This window comes from Carcharhinus amblyrhynchos, chromosome 2 (assembly GCF_965287045.1).
Source record: "Carcharhinus amblyrhynchos chromosome 2, sCarAmb.v2.hapA, whole genome shotgun sequence".
Taxonomy (NCBI): Eukaryota; Metazoa; Chordata; class Chondrichthyes; order Carcharhiniformes; family Carcharhinidae; genus Carcharhinus; species Carcharhinus amblyrhynchos.
The window spans coordinates 133976256-133992858 of NC_137325.1; the positions used below are offsets into that span (position 1 = coordinate 133976256).

At 45.1% G+C, this 16603-nt stretch overlaps 1 protein-coding gene across 2 annotated transcripts in view; it reads right to left on the reverse strand.

The window, feature by feature from the left end:
* The window catches only part of dpp6a (dipeptidyl-peptidase 6a), a 961250-nt gene that overhangs the window by 345190 nt on the left and 599457 nt on the right, over positions 1–16603 (reverse strand). The window lies entirely within an intron of this gene.

The following is a 16603-nucleotide window of genomic DNA, read 5'->3' on the forward strand; positions in this document are numbered from 1 at the left end:
GTCTCGTTTCCTTCTCTATGAACAGTATGTTTTGCCTGTGTAGCGTGCAAGAAACAATACTTTTCACTGTGTGTTAGTACACGTGATAATAATAAATTAAATCAAATCAAATCAAATCAAATATGGGGATAGTGCCAGAAGACTGGAGGATTGCACATGTAATACACATGTTAAAAGAAAGGACAGAAGGATAGACCTGAGATTGCAAAAGTTGCTGGAGAGATGTAGCAGTTACATTCAGGCAAAAACTGAACAGTCTGGAGAAGACACTGGTATCGTTATAATATTATTAGTAACAGTAATCCAGGGTTCCAGATAGAAGCTCTGGGGACTGGAGTTCATTTCCCACCAAGGCAGCTGGTACAGTTTAAATTCAATTAATCAAATTGTAAGCAAGTCTCTGCAGTGGTGACCATGAAACTATCATCGATTGTTATAAAAACCCATCTGGTTAACTAACGTCATTTAAGGAAGATGGGCGGCACGGTGGCAAAAGTGGTTAGCACTGCTGTCTCACAGCACCAGGGTCCCAGGTTCAATTCCAGCCACGGGTCACTATCTGTGTGAACGTTACACATTTTCTCTGTGTCTGAGTGGGTTTCCTCCAGGTGCTCCGGTTTCCTGCCACAGTCCAAAGATGTCGGAAGGTGGATTTGGCCATTCTAAATTACCCGTTAGTGTCAGGGGGACTAGCAGGATAAATATGTGGGGTTATAGGAATAGGGCCTGGGTGGGATTGTGATTGGTACAGACTTGATAGGCCAAATGGACTCTTTCTGTACTGTAGGGATTCTATGATTCTAATAATCTGTTATCCTTCCATGGTTTGGACTACATGTGACCACACAGGTTTAAGAGCGGCATGGTGGCACAGTGGTTCGCACTGCTACTTCACAGCACCAGGGACCTGGGTTCAATTCTGGCCTTGGGTGACTGTATGGAGTTTGCACATTCTCCCCATGTCTGTGTGAGTTTTCTCCATGTGCTTTGGTTTCCTCCGAAGATGTTTAGGTTAGGAGGACTGGCCATACTAAATTGCCCCTTAGTGTCCTAAGGTAAATAGTTTAGGGGGATTAGCAGGGTAAATATGTGGGGCTGGAGGGATAGGGCCTGGGTAAAGTGCTCCGTCAGAGAATTGGTGCAGACTTGATGGGCCAAATGGATTCTATGGATGGGATTATCCGGCCAGCTCGCCCCAAGGTCGGAAAATTCTGCCCGAGGTCAAAGAACCTTTGCATGCTCCTGTCCCATGCTACGATTCCTGTGGCAAGCAGGACAGGAAAATTCCACCCTATGAGTCTATGACTCTCATGTCGTTGATTCTTAATTGGCCTCTGAAATGGCTGAGCAGGCCACTCAGTTCAAGAGTGGTTAGGGACAGGGCAACAAATTCTGGCTCTGCTAACAATGAGCACAGTCCAACCAGCTTCAGCTATTTCATCAATGACCTTCCTCCCAACATCAGGTCAGGAGGGGACATTGGCTGACGACTACACAATGATTGGCACCATTCACAACTCCTTGGATATTGAAGAAGTCCATGTTCAAATGCAGCAAGACCTGAAAAATGTCTCGATTTGGGCTGATAAGTGGTAAGTAACATTCGTGCCATACAAGTGCCAGAGAATGACAATCGCCAGCAAGAGAGAATCAGCCCGTCAGCCCTTGATACTTAACGGCAATACCATTGCTGAATCCCCCACTATCAATATCCTGGGGGATTACCATTGACCAGAAACTGAACTGAGCTAGCCATTTAAATACTGTGGCTACCAGAGCAGGTCAGCAGCTAGTAATCCTGCAGCATGTAACTCACCTCCTGAGTCCCAAAAGCCTGCCCACAATCTACAAGGCACAAATCAGGAGTGTGATGGAATGCTCTCCACTTGCCTGGACAAATGCAGCTCCAACAACACTCAAAAAGCTTGACACCATCTAGGAAAGTACAGCCTGTTTGATTACTACCCCTTCCACATATATTCACTGATTTGATTTGATTTATTGTCACATGTGTTAACATAAAGTGAAAAGTATTGTTTCTTGTACGCTGTACAGACAAAACATGCCATTCATAGAGAAGGAAATGAGAAAGTGCAGAATGTAGTGTCACAGTCATAGCCAGGGTGTAGAGAAAGATCAGCTTAATGCAAGGTAGGTCCATTTCTTTACTCAGAGGGTAGTAAGGTCGTGGAATGCCCTGCCTGCAGCAGTTGTGGACTCGCCAACTTTAAGGGCATTCAAATGGTCAGTGGATAGTCATATGGATAACATTGGAATAGTTTAGGTTAGAGGGTCATTAGATTGGTTCCACTGGTCGGCGCAACATCGAGGGCCGAAGGGCCTGTACTGTGCTGTAATGTTTTATGTTCTATTTAAAAGTCTGATGGCAGCAGAGAAGAAGCTGTTTTTGAGTCAGTTGGTATGTGACATCAGACTTTTGCATTTTTCTCCTGACAGAAGAAGGTGTAAGAGAGAATGTCCGGGATGTGAGGGGTCCTTGAGTATATTGGCTGCTTTGCCGAGGCAGTGGGAAGTCAATAGAGTCAATGGATAGGTGGCTGGTTTGTGTGGTGGATTGGGCTACATTCACAATATTTTGTAGTTTCTTGCGGTCTTGGGCAGAGCAGGAGCCATTACTAAGCTTTGATACGACGAGAAAGAATGCTTTCTATGGTGCATTTGTGAAAGTTGTTGAGAGTCATAGCTGACATGTCAAATTTCCTTAGTCTTCTGAGAAAGTAGAGGCTTTCTGAACTATAATGTTGGTATGGGAGGGCCAGGACAGGTTGGTGGTGATCTGGACACCTAAAAATGTGAAGCTCTCGACCCTTTCTACTTCATCCCTGTTGATGTGGATACGGGCATGTTCTCCTTTATGCTTTCTGAAGTCGATGACAATCTCCTTCATTTTGTTGACACTGAGGGAGAGATTATTGTTGCCGCACCAGTTCACTAGATTCTCTATCCCATTCCTGTACTCTGTCTCGTCATTGTTTGAGATCCAACCCACTGCAGTGGTGTCGTCAGCAAACTTAAAAATTGAATTGGAGGAGAATTTGGCCACACAGTCATAGGTATATAAGGAGTATAGAAGGGGGCTGAGAACACAGTGTTGAGGATGATCATGGAGGAGGTATTGTTGCCTATCCTTACTGATTATGGTCTGTAAATTAGGAAGTTTGGAATCCAGTTGCAGAGGCAGGAGCCAAGGCCCAGGCCACGGAGTTTGGAGATGAGTTTTGTGGGAATCATAATGTTGAAGGCTGAGCTGTAGTCAAGCTCCTGCCATCACTGACAAAACGGTGGCAGCCATGTGTACAAACTACTGCAGGAACTCACCAAGGTTCCTTAGGCAGCACCTTCTAAACCTATGACCACTATCATCAAGAAGGACAAGGGCAGCAGACACCACCACCAAGTTCTCTCCCCCCCAACCACTTAGTGACTCACCATCCTGAATTGAAGAGATATCACTGTTCCTTCACTGTCGCTAGGTTAGAATCCTGGAACTGCCTCCCTAACAGAAGTGAGGGCGTACCTACACCACAGGGACTGCAGCGATTCAGGAAAGCAGTTCACCAAAACCTTCTCAAGGGCAATTAGAGATGGGTAATAAATACAGGCCTTGGCAGCAAAGTCCACGTCACGTAAATTAAGAAAGAAAAATGAAATGAAAGAACGTGGCAGATGGAATTTAAGACAGAGAAATGTGAAGTAATGCATTTTGGCAGAAGGGACAGGGAGAACAATACAGACTTAATGGCCCTGGTCCAGTGAGTGTGCAAGGACAGAGGGACCTTGGCGCCCATATGCACAGATCCATGTCGGTGGCAAGACAGATTGTGAGAGTACTTGGCAAAGTATATGGAATCCTGCGTTTCAGAAATAATGGTATTGAATACAAAAGCCAATTTATGCTGGACATTCATAAAGTTCTGATAAGTTTAAAGTTTATCTATCTACGTCACAAGTGGCTTACATTAACACTGCAATTAAGTTACTGTGGGAAGAAACTGGAGCACTTGGAGGAAACACATGCAGACACAAGGAGAATGTGCAGACTCCACACAAACAGTGAGCCATAATACCATAAGACACAGGAGCAGAATTAGGCCACTTGGCCCATCGAGTCTGCTCCACCATTCAATCATGGCTGATATTTTTCTCATCCCCATCCTCCTACCTTTTCCCAATAACCCATGATCCCCTTATTAATCAAGAACCTACCTATCTCTGTCTTAAAGACACTCAACGACCTGGCCTCCACAGCCTTCTGCAGCAAAGAGTTCCATAGATTCACCACGCTCTGACTGAAGAAATTCCTCCTCATCTCTGTTTTAAAGGATCGTTCCTTTAGCCTGAGATTGTGTCCTCTGGGTCTAGTTTTGCCTACTAGTGGAAACATCCTCTCCATGCCCACTCTTATCAGGCCTCGCAGTATCCTGTAAGTTTCAGTAAGATTCCCCCCCCATTTCTTCTAAACTCCAATGATTACAGATACAGAGTCCTCAACTAATCCTCATACAACAAGCTCTTCATTCCAGGGATCATTACTGTGAACCTTCTCTGCACTCTTTCCAAGGCCAGCACATCCTTCCTTAGATATGGGGCCCAAAACTGCTCACAATACTCCAGAGCCTTATACAGCCTCAGAAGTACATCCCTGCTTTTGTATTCTAGCCCTCTTGACATGAATGCTAACATTGCATTTGCCTTCCTAACTGCTGACTGAACCTGCACATTAACCTTAAGAGAATCTTAAACAAGGGCTCCCAAATCCCTTTGTGTTTCTAATTTCCGAAGTATTTCCCCATTTAGAAAATAGTCTATGCCTCCATTACTCCTTCCAAAGTGCATAACCTCACACTTTGCCACACTGTATTCTATCTGATACTTCTTTGCTCATTCACCTAACCTGTCCAAGTCCTTCTGCCTCCTACTTCCTCAATACTACCTGGGCCTCTACATTTCTTTGTATCATCTGCAAATTTAGCAACAGCACCTTCAGTTCCTTCCTCCAAATCATTAATGTATTCTGTGAAAAAGTGTGGTCCCAGCACTGACCCCTGAGACACACCACTAGTCACTGGCTGCCATCCTGAAAAAGACCCCTTTATCCCCACTCTCTGCCTTCTGTCAGTCATCCAATCCTCTATCCATGCCAGGATCTTATCCTTAACACTGTGGGCACTTAACTTATTTAATAGTCTCCTATGCGGCACCTAGTCAAGGGTCTTCTGGAAATCTAAATAAATCGCATCCACTGGTTCTCCTTTATCTAACTTCCTTGTTACCTCCTCAAAGAACTCTAACAGATTTGTCAGACATGACCTCCCCTTGATGAAGTCATGCTGACGCAGTCCTACATTATCATGCATTTCCAAGTACTCTGTGGTCTCATCTTTAATGATGGACTCTAAAATCTTGCCAATGACCAAAGTCAGGCTAACCGGCCTATAATTTCCTGTCTGCTGTCTCCCTCCCTTCTTAAACAGCGGTATTACATTAGCTACTTTCCAGTCCTCTGGTACCCTCCCTACCTCCAGTGATTCCTGAAAGATCACCACCAATGCCTCCACAATTTCCTCAACTATTTCTTTTCAAATCCTGGGGTGTAGTCCATCCGATCCAAGTGATTTATCCACTTTCAGACCTTTCAGTTTCCCCAGAACCTTCTCCTTAGTAATGGCCACTACACTTACCTGTGCCCCTGGCTCTCATGGAGCTCTAGCATCCCACTGGTGTCTTCCACTGTGAAGACTGATACAAAGTAACTATTCAGTTCCTCTGCCATTGCTTTGTTTCCTATTATTACTTCTCCAGCTTCATTTTCCAGTGGTCAAATGGCTATTTTGCCTCTTTTTCTTATCTTCTTTTATAATACCAGCTAGCTTATGCTCATATTTCATCTTCTCCTTCCCCACCACCATTGCTTTTTTAGTTGCCCTCTGCTCATCTTTAAAGGCTGCCCAGTCCTCTGACTTCCCACTAATCCTCGTCACTTTGTCTGCTTTTTCTTTTGCTTTTATGCCGTCCTTGACTTCCCTTGTCAGCCATGGATGCCTTGTTCTCCCCTTAACATGTTTCTACCTCCTTGGGATGAATTTCTGTTGTGCCTCCCAAATAACCCCCAAAAACTCCTGCCATTGCTGTTCCACAGTCTTTCCTGCTAGGCTCCCGTTCCAATCAGCTCTGACCATCTTCTCCCTCATGTCTTTGTAGTTATCTTTATTTAATTGCAATACTGTTACATCTGATTGCAGCTTCTCCCTCTCAAACTGCAGGGTAAATTCTATCAGATTGTGGTCACTACTCCCTAAGGATTCCTTCACCTTTAGTTCCCTAATCAAGTCTGCCTCATTACACATCGCCAAATCCAGTAGGGTCTGTCACAAGCTGCTCCATCTCTTAGACATTCCATAAATTCCTTCTCTTGGGATCAACTACCTACCTGATTTTCCCAGTCCATCTGCATATTGAAGTCCCCCATTATTATTGTAATATTGCCTTTTTTATATGCCTTTTCTATCCCCTGATTTATCTTCTACCCCACATCCTGACTACAGGTAGGAGGTCTGTACAAAACTCTCATCAGGGTCTTTTTTACCTTTACGATTCCTCAACTCGACCCACAGAGATTCTATGTCTTCTGATCCTATGTCACTTCTTGCTATCGATGTAACTTCATTCCTTACTAACAATGCAACACCTTTGCCCACCTGCCTGTCCTTTCGTTAGGACATATATCCTTGGATATTTAGATCCCAGCCCCCTGATCCTTTTGTATCCATGTTTTTGTGATGCCCACCACATCATACCATCAATTTCAATGTGCGCAATCTATGACAATAATAAAACGTCACAGTCCCAGAGGACCATAGGCCACTCTCCCCTGTGAGGGAGAGCTGACTGGTGGTGAGGAGCACCACACCTCAGGAAAGAGACAACGTTAAGTAATGTTGAGTAACATCGCAACAGTGCTCAGGTATGAATGTTACAACACCACTCTGTTAGGAGAAGTACTCATCCAGCTGCATTATCATTCAAATGCTAAGATAGTGCTGTGACTCATGTACTGTTATCTCTTCAATACTGCAATGCTACAACTAACATGGTGCAGAGGCATTGTGCTGCAAGAGGAATAATTTCAAAGCCACACAATGCATGTTAACTGATGTATTGTTAAGAGTGGGGTATTTCGACGCATCAAAAAGAAGTCAATTAATACTTGTTAATTCAACTCCCTGAGGTGCTCCACGTTTAATAGCACCTCAGATTGAACGCACTGCATTTAACTTGGTTATGTGTGCAAACTACTTGAAGGGTTTTGACTTGTTAATTATAAATAATGACTTCAATGACATTCTGAAATCTGAAACATGCTCAGTTCAGAACTGAGATTGACACCCAAGCTGCTGAGGTACAGTTCAGCAGTGAGGGTTGCTGCCTTCAGGCCAATCTCAATGGGTTGGCAGACTGGTGAAGTAGGGTGCTGGGCAGAAAAGAATTCTCGTCAAAAAAAGGTCTGAGGATTTGGGGAAGACCATTTAGGACAGAGGTGAGGAGACATTTCTTCACCCAAAGAGTGGTGAGCCTGTGGAATTCGTTGCCACAGGAAGTAGCTGATGCCAAAACATTGAATGTATTCGAGAGGTGGCGAATGGGATCAAAGGTTATGGGGAGGAAGCAGGATTAGGCTATTGGGTTGGACGATCAGCCATGATCGTGGTGAATGGCAGAGCAGGCTCGAAGGGCCAAATGGCCTCCTCCTGCTCCTATCTTCTATGTTTCTACATCTGTGAAAGTTGGCACACCCAAATCTAAGCCCAGGTAAATACTTTGAGAAAGTATCTTAAGTCAGATGACCAGTTAAGCTGCACAAGTAGAAAAGTTGATAACCAATTGTATAGTGTAAAGCAAAAAGAACAAATAACAAAGAAAAGTACAGTACAGGAACAGGCCGTTCAGCCCTCCAAGCCTGTGCCGATCATGATGCCCTAACTGCTCATCCCAAAACCCCCGTCCAACGTCACCAGACTTTTCCATTGTCCACCCCTTGCCCACTCCAATTCCTGTGGCAGTAAAATTCCAGCTATTGATTGAAATTTTCCAGTCATTACTGCCAGTGGATTTTCCAGTCCTGCCAATGGCGACTCCCCATCCAATCCCCCGCAGCATTTCCCTTGGAGGGTGCTGGGCATGCAAAACCCTGGGTGGGATTTTCCAGTCTCCTCATGGCGTGTTTTACAGCAGGGGAGGAGTCCCGCCATTGGCTGGCAATGGGTTGTCCAGTTCTGCCACTCCAATGGGTTTCCCCACTGTTTGCACCTTGTGTTGCTGGGGACCCCGCAATGGGGAGATCACCGGCAGGACTGGAAGATCCTATCAATGGGAATGGCTGGAAAATTTCAGTGAGGTAGACATCTGCAGGACCAGAAGGTCCTGCCACCAGCCATTGGTGAGCTTCATCTGCCAAGGAAAATACACAGAAGGCGGCACGGTGGCACAGTGGTTAGCAGTGCTGCCTCACAGCGTCAGGGATCCAGGTTCGATTCCAGCCTCGGGTCACTGTCTGTGTGGAGTTTGCACATTCTCCCCATGTCTGCATGGGTTTCCTCCCACACTCCCAAGATGTGCGGGTTAGGTGGATTGGCCATACTAAATTAGCGCAGGGGGATTAACAGGATAAAACACAGGGTTACAGGAATAGGATCGGGGTGAGATTGCTATCGGTGCAGGCTCGATGGGCTGAATGGCCTCCTTCTGTACTGGAGGGATCCTATGATTCTAGGGGAGGTGCAAAATTCCATCCATCGCCAAAAGAGCAGACCTTTTCTTTGAGGCTGATCTCTAAAAACGCTGAAACAGCCCAAGATTAGAAATCATAAAATGACTAAAATAAATTCGGTATCAGTACGAAGCAACTGTGCAAGACGTCAACCATCTTTCGGCCACTCGATATCGCATTAATTTTACTGACATTTAGATGCCCTGCTGGGTTTTTTGACTGTCCTTTTCCTCTGGCTGTCCTTAGGTCACAACTGTTTTACATGTCCCTGCAATCTTCACTCAATTTTCTGCGCCGCACCAGTCTTTCAACACGACCCTGACAGGCTTTAATGAATGTGTTAACGCGGTCAGATTAAACTCCTTGATCCACTCTTTTAACAAAGGGATTAGCAGATTTATTTTAAACACATTAAAACGCTTGTTGAATCACGGAGAGAATGATTTCTTATTTCAGCTACTACATATTGCATAATGTGATTACAACCCCACGCTGTGATCAGTGAGGGGCCATCTATTTGAATTTTCCAATGTCCTTCTGATTATTGAGTTACACCACAGGCTGAGCTGATATAAGACATTACCATTCTGAGATATTTGACAGAGGCCGACTTGAAACTTATTTTTGTTCTTTCCTGCACTTTACAGTTCAGCGCGTTGTACATACCTGAATCTTTCCTCCTTTTTTCTAAATTCATCTGTGGGACATGGGTGTCGCTGGTTGGCCAGCATTTATTGCCCACCCCTAGTCACCCTTGCCCAGAGGGCAGTTGAGAGTCAACCGCGTTGCTGTACCTCTGTAAGGACGGCAGATTTTCTTCCCTAAAGGACATTAGTGAATCAGATGGGTTTTTCCCACAATCGACAACGGTTTCATGGTCATCGGTTGATTCTTAATTCCGGATATTTTTTATTGAATTCAAATTCCAAAATCTGCCAATGGCGGGATTCGAACCCAGATCCCCAGATCATTAGCTGAGTTTTCTGGATTAATAGTCTAGCGATCAATGCCACTCAGCCCTTGACTCCCCATTCTTCTGTACCATTCGCCTGTTTAAAATTCTGGGGTCGAGTGGAGGTGTATTGTTTGGTTTGACCACATTTTGAGCATCGGATGGTAAGCATACTCATGTGCCTACATTTGTGGCCTTGGAACATTTTAGTTTCTGGGCCTTTTTGTCAAGACACCCATCGAACAGCTGCCCGCTCAGGAAGAAATCATAGAATCATAGAACCCTACAGCGCAGAAAGAGGCCCTTTGGCCCATCGAGTCTGCACCGAACATGATTCCACCCAGGCCCTATCCCCATATCCCTCCATATTTTACCCACTAATCCCTCTAACCTACGCATCCCAGGACAGTAAGGGGCAATTTTATAACATGGCAATCAACCTAACCCGCACATCTTTGGGCTGTGGGAGGAAACCCACGCAGACGCGAGGAGAATGTGCAAACTCCACACAGACAATGACCCAAGCTGGGAATCCAACCCAGGTCTCTGGAGCTGTGAAGCAGCGGTGCTAACCACTGTGCTACCGTGCCGCCCAAACCTGTGGGCTGGAGAGGGAATAACAGGAGGAGCTTTAGCTGGGAGGATGTTTTGGGATGCTCTCATGTGACAGAGAAGGGAAGTCCCAGGATAGGTGGACATCAGTGGTTTACCTTGTGGAGGTCCCACAAAGGAGAGTTTTATAAGCTTAGAGAGCCTCTCCGTCTGCAGACTAGTGTTTTATTCTTTCCCAGAATGTGGACGTCGCTGGCTTGGCTAGCAATTAATGCTGATTCTGATTTACCCTCGAGAAGATGGACATGGTGAGCTGCCTTCTTGAACTGCTCCAGTCCACATGGTGTGGGGACACCCGCAGTTCTGTTCAGGAGGGAGTTCCAGGATTTTGATCCAATGATGATGCAGGAATGGTAATATAATTGCAAATGAGCATGGTGAGTAACTTGGAGGGGAATTCGCATGTGTTGGTGTTCTCATGTATCTGCTGCCCTTGTCCTTCTAGACGGTGGTTGTCACAAATTTGGAAGCTGCTACCACAGCAGGTTTGGTGAGTTATTGCATCATGTTCCATCTTGCACAGATGCCATTGTGCTTTTGAGTGCAAAGTGTGAATGCTTAAGTGATGGGTGGGATGCCAATCGAGAGAATTGCTTCATTCTGGATGGTGTTGAGTGTTGTTGGAGCTGCACTCATCCAGGCAAGTGGAGAAGTGTTCCATCAAACCACTGACCTATGCCTTGGGGATGGTGGGCAGGCTTTGGGCAACAGGAGGCAAGTTATTTGGCACAGAATTATCAGTCTCTGACCTGCCGTTGTGGCCATCAGTATTTATATCATAGAATCATAGAGCCATAGTGCAGAAAGAGGTCAACCAGCTCACCACGACCCCACCAAATCTCCAAAAGAGCATCCAACCCAGGCCTATCTCTCCCCTCACACTAACCCTATAACACCACGCATCTACCATGACTAATCCACCTAACCTTTAGCAGCGCAGCAGGCTGGGAGAATCACTCCTGCTGACTGTCTCCCAAGACATGAAGGCAGATCACTCCAAGAGTCTAAGCTCCCCAGGCAAGGTTGTATTATTGCTTGAAAAAAAAAGCAAAATAAGGCAGATGAAGAGATAAAAGATCCAAATTGTAATTGTGTGCTCTACAGCAGAAACTGCAAGATACATATTCCGTTTTGGAATATACAGACAGGAAGTTTAAAAACTGTTTTTTGCCAAGCCAGACAGAGAGAAGTCATGAAAGTCATCCGGAATAATTGCTGTAGAAAGGAGTAAGAAACTCTCTTTCTCTCTCTCTCTCTGAAGTTAAGATTGTCTCCAGCTTAACTCTGAAGTTAAGATTGTCTCTACATAATAGAGGCGGGTACAATTTTGTCTTTTAAAAAGCATTTAGATAGTTACATGGGTAAGATGGGTATCAAGGGATATAGGCCAAATGCGGATTAGCTTAGCGGTTTTAAAAAAAAGAGCGGCATGGACAAGTTGGGCTGAAGGGCCTGTTTCCATGCTGTAAACCTCTATGACTATGACTCTAAGTGCAGTTACCTGAACTTCAATTCAATTCCAGGATTTGAATGAAAACCAGCTAACTTCAATTGGTTACAATGTTCAACAACCTATGCCTCAAGGACAAGCAAAGAACCTAACTTTATATTCTTTCAACGTTTATTTGGACTCTAACATTTCTTACTTGTGTATGTGCTGCTATCTTTTATTATTTTTTCTCAGGTTTAGTAATTAATAAACTTTCTCTTTCATGGATTCAAGAAAACATCTGATTGGCTCCTTATTAAAGAGTAAATACATTTGGATTGAGAAAGGCATTTACACAGAAGATACATGAAAAAAAAACCTTTGTAGCAATCAACTAAGGGGGGTGAATAAAGGGGAGCCATTATAACAATGGACATGGGCTACTTCAATGTCTGATGAATCATAAATGATGCTGAACACTGTGCAATCGTCAGTGGACAGCCCCACTTCTACCTTCCGATGGAAAGTAGGTCATTGACGAAGCACTTTAAGACTGAAGAAATGGCCTTCAAGAACTCCAGCAGTAATGATCCTGATCTGAGATGGCGAACCTCCAACATCCACAACCGTCTTCCTTGGTGTTGTGTACGGAGAGATTTCCCCTGATCCCCATTGACTCTAGTGTTGTTGAGGCTCCTCGATGCCACACTCAAGACAAATGCTGCCTGGAGGCAGTCACTCTCAAGTTACCACTGGAGTTCAGCTCATTTATCCATGTTTGGACCAAGGCTGTGATGAGGTTAAGAGCGGAGTGCCCTTGGTGGAACCCAAACTGAGCATCAGTGAGCAGAGGGAAACCTGCTCCTGCCTGGAGATGCAACCATGCTGCCTTCCCTGATCAGGTGTGGGTTACAGTGCAATCTCGGTCCCAATATTGGAATATTAACATAAATTCATGAGATGTTTTCGTGGGGCATTGCAATTGTACATAGAAACCCACAGGCCAGAAGGAGACAATGGAACTGAAGTCAATCAATTTGTTTATATCCAGCTGCCTTTACTCAGGAAAAATTCAATTCTTTCACTTGCAACCATGCCTTTCACATCCTCGACCTGCCGTCCCCTCTGCTGCCCACACTTCTTTTATTCCGTGTGCAACCATTTTAGTCGCTTTCCCTCGCCCCCTATCCCTGCTGCAGTTTTCTATAATTACTTGAGTCACACAAGTGCGAGGCAGAAATTTTCAGCTGAGTTGCTTTCACACAAACCTTTCAATTCGGCCTCTATAATAACTAATGTGCTTTGCCTGTGTGGCACTCTCAATTTCCGGAGTGCAGCGGCTCTTTGGAGACCATTCGGTATTTTTCAATGTACAATATGAATCCCTCAACGCTTTAGCGGAACAACAGATTGCCCTTCGCTCAGCACTAATGCACCCCAGGAGAGCCACTGTAGGACTAAAAGCAGCAAAAAATCTTGAGTATAACTTAACGCAAAGGAGGATCTATCGCACGAGTGAATGGAGCTCACCTTTGGAAAACATTGGACAGTAATAAAATCCAAACGTTCTGCAATGTGGGAGCAATTATAAGGCTTTAAACACAAGAGGGCCAATGTTTCCTCATCCCCGCTTGCAGGGAACACTCATTCTCCTGACACAAAAGGTGAGCTAAAAGGGGTTGGAAATCACTTCAGGTTATTTCCCAGGAGGGCGGCAAGGCTACACTTACTGATTTTCGAGCAGGCTGGAGGAGCTGAATGGTCCACTCATGCTCCTGCGATATTTATAAAACACCTTCCAGGGAGGCAACGGCCCAGTGGTGTTATCGCTAGGCTATTAATCCAGAAACTCAGCTAATGTTCAGGGGTCCCGGGTTCGAATCCCGCCATGGATTCGGTGGAATTTGAATTCAATAAAAAAAAATCTGGAATTAAGAATCTACTGACGACCATGAAACCATTGTCGATTGATGGAAAAACCCAACTGGTGTGCTTTAGGGAGGGCACTCTGCCGTCCTTACTTAGTCTGGCCTACGTGCGACTCCAGAGCCACAGTAATGTGGTTGACTTTCAACTGCCCTTGGGCAGCTAGGGATGGGCAATAAATTCTGGCCAGCCAGCAACACCCATGTCCCACAAATGTACAAAAGGACAATGGAATGATTTGCTGGGCTACTTCAGAGGTATTCAGAAGCAACCATGTCGAAGTTGGAGCATGTTCCCACTGCTAAAGGAGTCTTTTTTAAAATAAATTAGTTGTGGAGTTCAAGACAGCATTTACTGAGCATCCCATAGTTGTCGGCAGGTCAGGGGATAGTCTCTGAAATACAGTCGTGCAGAAGTCAGCGTCTGACAATGGCCTTAACAGCATTTTTCTCTTGCTCCGACCATGTATTAGATTACAATTCACAATTCACCACGTTGGAAAAAATGATGATCTGTTAAGAATCTAAAAGTCAACTATTTTCCTGTAATTCTTCATTAAGCAAGATATTAAAGTATTTCAAACTAATCACCTTTAATATAGAAATTCTGACCAGCATGTCCTCAAATACTTCCCTTTTTTGCATTCATAGAATCCTACAGTGCGGAAGGAGGCCATTTGGCCCATCAAGCCTGCACTAGGCACAATCCCACACAGGCCCTATCCCATTTACCCCATGCATTTACCCTAGCTAATCACTCTGACACTAAGGTGAAATTTAGCACAGCCAATGCACCTAACCAGCACGTCTTTCGGACTGTGGGAGGAAACCGACACAGACACGGGGAGAGTGTGTGCACAGACAGTCACCCCCAAGCCAGGAATCAAACTTGAGTCCCTGGTGCTGTGAGGCAGCAGTGCTAACCACTGTGCCAGCCCTGTCGCTCATACTGCTGTCCTGTTCCGTGTAACTTGACTGCTGAGATTTTTCAATGTAAATGAATGTTAATTTTCGAGGATAAAACTACAGGAACTAAAATATAAAATGATTTAAATGTAAGACATGGCATTGGAGAGTGTATAAAATTTAACTAAAAATGACAATGAGATTAAATCTTCTCTTCAAACTTTGCATTCTGATGTCTTTATGTGCGGGGAAAAATGGTAATGCCAACCTCCAAGTTCCAGGCCTTAGAGTTGTGTCATGCGATGGCACTGATTTACAAGGGAACATTCAATGTACTATGCTTAGTGCTGCACTCCCACGTCTTAGTGAGGCATTGGGGGAGGGAGGGATCAAATTCATACCACTTACTGGGTTCAGATCCAATCTGAAGGGCTTATTACTCTCCATGGGTCAAGATCTCGTAGCCCCAGAGGGAACAAAGAACAATAAAACGGGGAAGTAAGAATATTGGTCTGAAGTGTTCTTCTCCTTTTCCCTCTCTTGAATAGTAATGTTAAATTTACTAATCCGTTGGAATCACACTCACCTTTTGTAGCCCATCCACCCATATCGGAGACTCCTCTGGCACAGAACTTTTTTCTTATTTATTTATGGGACATGGGTGTTGTTGGCTGGCCAGCGTTTATTATCCATCTCAAATTGCCCGAGAGTCAACCACAATGCTGTGGCTCTGGAGTCACACGTAGGCCAGATGGTTGTGGCACGGTGGCACAGTGATTAGCAAAGCTAATTATCTCACAGCGCGAGGGACCCAGGTTCGATTCCCGGTTTGGGTCACTGTCTGTGTGGAGTTTACACGTTCTCCCCATGTCTGTGTGGGTTTCCTCTGGGTGCTCCAGTTTCCTCTCACATTCCAAAGATGTGTGGGTTCGGTGGACTGGCCATGCTAAGTTGCCTCTTGGTGTCAGGGGGACTAGCTAGGGTAAATGCATGGGTGGGATTATGCTCAGTTCAGACTCGATGGGCCGAATGGCCTCCTTCTGCACTGTAGGATTCTAGACCAGGTAAGGACAGCAGATTTCCTGTTCTAAAGGACATTAGTGAACCTGATAGGTTTTTCTGACCATCGACAGTGGTTTCATGGTCATCAGTAGAGTCTTAATTCCAGGTTTTTTTTATTGAATTCACATCCACCACCTACCATGGTGGGATTTGAACCCAAGTTTCCAGGACATTAGCTGAGTTTCTGTATTAATAGTCTAGCGATAATACCACGAGGCCATCACCTCCCCAACGTATGACACCTCAGTTCAGTGGTCTCTGACATACAGGTCTACACTCACAATTTCCTGAACAATGGTTGCTTCCCTCTGGGGGCCTGCTCCATACCAGCATCATCTGACTGCAGACTTCACCCCCCAGAGTCTATTTTCTGCTCCATCAGCAGAACCACTAGCTGGAATTTACCGATTCCTTGGCAATGTGTTATCTCAGTCGGGAAAAATGGAGGGCAGTCAGTGTCTGTCTTGGTGGGTGTCCCTGCCAGATTTTCAGACACATTACCAAAAGAGAAATGAATGGAGTGGGCCCCACAACGTCATGCCAGTGAGATGGACTCTGATTGAGTCAACACCCATGTTAAATTCAACCCATAATGTTTGCCCACAGTCTGAGTGGCCCAAAGACAGATAATCTTCTTGAGATTTGGGCGGCACGGTAGCACAGTGGTTAGCACTGCTGCTTCACAGCTCCAGGGTCGTGGGTTCGATTCCCAGCTCGGGTCACTGTCTGTGTGGAGTTTGTACATTCTCCTCATGTCTGCGTGGGTTTCCTCCAAGTGCTCCAGTTTCCTCCCACAGTCCAAAGATGTGTGGGTTAGGTTGATTGGCCATGCTAAGAAATTACCCCTTAGTGTCCAGGGATGCGTAGGTTAGAGGGATTAGTGGGTATAATATGTAGGGATATGGGGATTGGGCCTGGTTGGGATTGTG